Source organism: Peromyscus californicus, unplaced genomic scaffold, assembly GCF_007827085.1.
Source record: "Peromyscus californicus insignis strain IS unplaced genomic scaffold, ASM782708v3 Scaffold_8__1_contigs__length_139910024, whole genome shotgun sequence".
In the NCBI taxonomy this organism is placed as follows: Eukaryota; Metazoa; Chordata; class Mammalia; order Rodentia; family Cricetidae; genus Peromyscus; species Peromyscus californicus.
Window position 1 is genome coordinate 27,615,281 of NW_026294606.1, and position 5,588 is coordinate 27,620,868.

The 5,588-nt window shown below is 47.9% G+C and overlaps 1 pseudogene; it reads left to right on the plus strand.

The window, feature by feature from the left end:
• Window positions 1–1,741: 1,741 nt before the first annotated feature.
• LOC128103828 (rho GTPase-activating protein 20-like) lies at window positions 1,742–5,140 on the plus strand (annotated as a pseudogene).
• The last annotated feature ends 448 nt before the right edge of the window (window positions 5,141–5,588 follow it).

Genomic DNA, 5,588 nt, shown 5'->3' on the forward strand with positions numbered 1-5,588 from the left:
AGTGGCCCTGGCCAAGTCTGTCAGTTCCAATTCCATGTTCACAGTGGGAAGGCAGAGTGGGAAAGATGAAACAGAAGCAAGACAGTTTAAACCCCTCCTGGACAAAGCAGACCAGTGTCCTGACCTGTGAATTGCAAGGTGAGGCCAACCTTGATGGTTGAAGCCCTAGAAGCTGACAGCTTATCTGGTCCACCCTGCAGGGAGCCCTTCCCTACTTCCCCACTGGATAGCTTGGATTTGCAACTAACTCTGGACATGATACAGCTCCTGCTCAAAGCCTTCAGTGAATGAGCTACGGCATGGTGCATATCTGTTATGCCAACAGCCTGTTGAGCCCAGGAAGTCCATGCCAGCCTGGGCTCTAGGAGGAGAACCTGTCTTAGAATAAAGTTGATAGCTCATTATCCCAAGAGAAGGGATGGCAAGTGCGCTGAGTGTCACCAAATTTCCTCATGGTACCCACAGCAGACATCACCCATCAGTCAACACACAATCTGCATTCCAAGCCATTGGAGGTGAGACATTAACTTGTCTTCCTACACCTCTGGGGAGAGGTGGGAGACTGATCAGGCAAGCTTTTTCCCCTTCCAGTGGCCCAACTAGAGTGAGAACAAGAAATAAATAAATAAATAAAAACTTTTAAAAATGTGTACTGCGCCAGCATTTGAAAAGCTGAGACAGGACAATTGCAGGTTCTGGCCTGGCCTGGATGACATAGCAGGCCCCTGTCTCAGAAATGAAAATAAAACAAAATGTGGGCCAGGGAGCTGGTCAGTTGGTAACGTGCTTACCTTGCAAGCATGAGGACCATTCGTATCATGGGAGAGGTGCTGTCTGTAGATATGCTTCCTGACCAGACCCTTTGTGCGGATCCTGGTGAGAGAACCAGGCCAGAGTGTCCAGGAGCAGCCTTTGCTGTAGAGATTGTCTGATTCAACTCAGTGAACCCAAGCCTCTGCACAGGTCTGAACACAAGGCAGATGAATTCTGGGAGGTGGAGCCTGCTAGACTGGAAGGCCACCAGAGCAGCCATTGTGGGACTCTTGGCCTCCAGCAACTTCTAGTCCAGGAAGGAAGTTAACCAGATGAACCAAGCAGCACAATGTTGGGGAAGCCCTTGAGATCAAGGGGTTACCTGGTGGCCCATGGCTGCCCCTATAACAGGACAGGCTTGTGTTGAATGGATATGGGCCAGCACAGCTAAGCTGCATCTTCAGACCAGAGAGAAGTTCCTGGTGCTCCTAGATCAGTCACTCTCAACCTTCCTAATGTTTTCTAATGCTTTAATACAGTTTTTCATGTTGTGATGACCCCTACTATAAAATTATTTTTGTTACTATTTTATAACTAATTTTGCTACTGTTATGAATCGTAGTGTAGATATCCGTGTTTTCGGATTGTCTTGGACAATCCCCGTGTAAGGGTCGGTTGACTCTTAAGAGGATCACAACCCATAGGTTAAGAACCACTGCCCTAGATACTTGGAAGAAGAAATAAGTCCTGGGTGAAGAGAGGGGAAGGGTGTTCCAAGGTGGGAAGCAGCAGAACCAAGCGTCCTGAGACCTGCTGAAGGATTCTGGAACCCGTTATGGAGTGCAACAGGAGAGAAGGCTGAAGTGATCCAGTGACAGAAAACAAGTCTACAGAGCCAGGCTGAGGGTGAAGTGAAAGAAAAGCCACTAGCATAAAGTCCAAGAAAAGCCACTAGCAGAGTGGAGGCAAGGCTGTGAAATGGGCACCTATGCAACACTTATGTGTGTACACGATCCTGGAGATGGAACATGGAGCTTTGATCAAGCACAACAGGTAAGCTCCCCACCACTCAGCCACCCTCAGTGCAGCCCCACAGTTTGGAATGACCTTCCCGCTCCACTGCAGAGGAAGGAGTAGGTGGAGGTGAGAGCATACTCCACACAAGGTCCTTACAGTTTTCTGAAGGAAATTGAAACACACACACACACACACACACACACACACACACACACACACACACACACACCTGCCTCACAGAGGGAGGAGGAGGGGACAGATATGGGGAGGGGACAGATAGGTAGAAAGCAATGAAAAGGAGAACCTTTAGCAGTTGGTGACAGATTTCTGTGGGGGATCCCTTAGGCAGAAGTCTCAACAATCTAGGTTCACCATGTGGGGGTACCAGAGGCATGCTGTGTAGAAGCAGAGAAATTACCATCGTAGAGGAGGAGACCAAAAGCAGATCGTATGGACAGCTATGAGGGATACACTGGCTTGTTCTGCTTGTTCTTAATGTAGCCAGTGAATTCTTCAACAATCATCTATCTGCAAAGAGTAACTGCTTTATCCACACAATAGGATACAAACAGAAAGATGCAAAACACCAGCCCCGACCCACCCACCCCCCAAAACAATGAAGAGTGTAGACAAGAGAACCTATGCTAGATGGAGAGATGGAGGTGTGCACAGAGAACTTCAGTGGGTAAACACAAAGTACCTAGTTTGGGAGGAACCTTGCTGCAGAAAGTGGCAGCCCAGCCACCCCCTAGAGGCAGGCTGACAATCTGTCAAGTAGGGCCCCAGGGAATTGAATGGGGGGAGCTGCGTTCCCTGAGAGGCTCCTGGTCTCCTGCAGAGTTCAGACCCAATCTTAAAGGCACCAGGGGGTTAGAAAACATTTCAAACTAGTAAACATCAACTCAGACAGAAAATAGAAGTTGGAAAGGGGGTAAGAAGGGGGAGGAAGGGAGAGAGAGGGGGCGGAGAGGGAGAGAGAACTTGTGTATCTGGATTTAGCGATGCTCCAGCAGAGATGAGAGAAAGCATCATTCTGATACTCAGGAGTGTCAGGGCTTAGCTCAAAGGCAGGAAAACTAGTCATTCTCTAACCCGGGGCAAAGTGCCTGGCCTGGCCTAGCCTACACAGTAAAAAGGTGCTAGGGACCGCCCCCGCCCCGAGAGAGGAAGGAAAGAGCCAGTCTTCTGAGTATGAGGACATGTGGAGGAGACAAAGAAGGAGCAGGTATATACACAGCAAGGTCTCTGCTTATCTCTGTTGATGAGACAAAGACAATGGTAAAGGCCAGGGATGGAGAAGCTGTTGCTATGCACCACAGCCCCAGACCTCCAGCCACCAGCCACCAGCCACCAGGCTGTATAGTCATCATCTGGTCCAGATATACTTGAAGATTTTCTTCACAGAAGAGATGTCCCATAAGGAGATGCTGTAAGCGGGCCACAGAGTGCTTCTCTTCTCTAACAATCTTGACATCACAGGAAGCCATGGACCAAGAAGGAGAGGACCTTGTGCCCTCCAAGACTTTTGTTGCAACACCCTAGAACTTTCTGCATCCTCCACGTGGATACTGGAGCTGGTCACCATGGAGATTTAATAGTTGTTGCACCCAGTAACTTTCCTGCCTATCTTACCTCTCACTCTGTGGTGTGCTAGACCATGGCTTCCTGTGTACCTTGGGGAACCGTGGATTACCATTTCTATATTTTAGCTCTATTCCACCTCGGAATAGGCCTTGCAGCCTTGCTGAGTCTCTCTTTGCTGTAGGAGGATTAAAAACGTGGGTTGGAGGTTCCCTTTCCCTGCTCTTCTAGGTCCCATGAGATGGCTTTGGTGGAGTCAACTTCGAGGTCATCAGAGCCAGCTACCTCTGTTTGGGGACAGTGGGAAGTACTGGTGAAGGAAATGAAAACGCCAGCAGAAGGAGGGAGCACCATGCTTCTGATCCTCCATGAAGCCCTGAAAAGATGGCTTGATGTCGGGGAAAATCCCTCTGCTAGCGTCCTGCTGGTGGTGTCTTCTAGAGCTCTGATGACCGAAGCTCAGGTAGAACTCAGAAGGGGCCTGCAGGAGCAGGAGTGGCATCCTTCTCTATTTTATGATCTTTGCTTTGAGGCCAAAGCTAAATATAGCAATGACTTTAAGATGGAAACAAATGAAGTGATCTATGGATAGCGTGCTGTATGAGTCAAGGATGAGAAGTGGCACCAATACCGTAAAATATTTTGTGTCGTGCCAGCCTTGGCCACTTTCTAGAACAAAATGGTTCTCTGTCCTGAGATCTTAGAAGAAGAGAGGGACAACCCAAAGAGCATTTCTCTTGAAATGAAATCATCATCACCAATGATTTGGCAATAATGCCTACTGCAAAAACGTAAGCATTATGAATCCAGATATAATGAGTGAAGTCATCAATAGGCCACTACAAATACTCACAGTAAATGTGTCTGAGGGAGATCACCAAACACAGATCAATCCTGGAAAACCAGCTGCAACATACCAACTCACTGAACATGAATATTCCCATAGAATAAAAATGAACCATTTCAAGACACTGCCCTCCCGCCTTAGGGACTGAATGATCTTGCCACCCTTTCCAGCCTCCAAGAGCCCTTCCCCCATGGAACAGCTACCCTAAGAGATGCCATGACAGCTAGCTCACTCATCCTGAAGTCTATCTACCTGGAAACAGTATTGCAACCAAGGGACACTGGTCAAAAAAGAAGTCTTTCTCGAACTAGGTGTGTTGGTGGGCTTTTAGCCTGCCCATGCTGCCAGAATCTCTTATGCTAGGGCAGATCTTTGGACTTTCTCTACCTGCCGTCAGTGAAAATGGCAGTCTACCCAAACCTATCTTGGATATGTTGTGCTCTTTTAATGAAAAAGATACCCTCTCAAAAGCCATCTTTAGGCTGTCACCAACGTGACATTCTGCAGAGGGCTTAAAGAGAAACTGGGCTCTGAAGCCTAAGGACACTAAGACTATGAACTTACTTTTGTCTCAGCATCTGCCATAGAAGGACTTCTGGCAAAATAGTTCAGGAAATATCTTCTCATCGGATCTCGATGATAACTGGGTCTGCGTAATGGATCAAGGAAATGAGGAAGAGAAAATGAGCACAGCCCAAAGGCTACTAGACCGTTTTCCGAGCACCAATGTTGTTTCCCTAAGGTAATTATTGGGGGTATTAAACAATACTTAACACAGTATGTATGGCTCTAAGCATTCTTTGGATGCTTGCTTAACCCAGCCCAGAACTAGAAAACGAATTTACAGAAAAGCTTCCCCTGCTTGTACAATTCCTGATTGAAACCTGCTGTTGGACACTTGCAGAAAAAGAATCGCGTCTGTCTCAGGAAAGGTTTCATTGACATGTACCACCAGAGAGAATATCTTGGTCTTACTTCCAACTTAGCGACGCCTTCCCTGAGAGCCTGGGACATGAGCCAAATGGGCATGTTGATACTCTATGTGGGAATGAGGTGAAGAAACTCAGCCAGGATGGCAGATGAAGAGGCTCTGCCTTAATTCGCAGGGACTTTGACCTTGAGCAACCCAAGGCAGAAGACCTCGTAACCCTGAGCAATGTCGACTCAACTCACTCTAAAGATGCAGATACTTAAATGAAGCAGCGTACTGAGTCCAAGGCATTGACTATTACTGTAGAGTGCAGACATGTTCCACCAGAGTGTGCCAGGGCCCCATCTGGCAAGTGTGTACCCGGCTACCAGTCCACAGATGGAGTAGATGCTCCCGAAACTGTGTAGGGACAGAGGAGCCCCTCGTCATCTAGATTCAAAGCTTTCTTGTCTCAGCGAC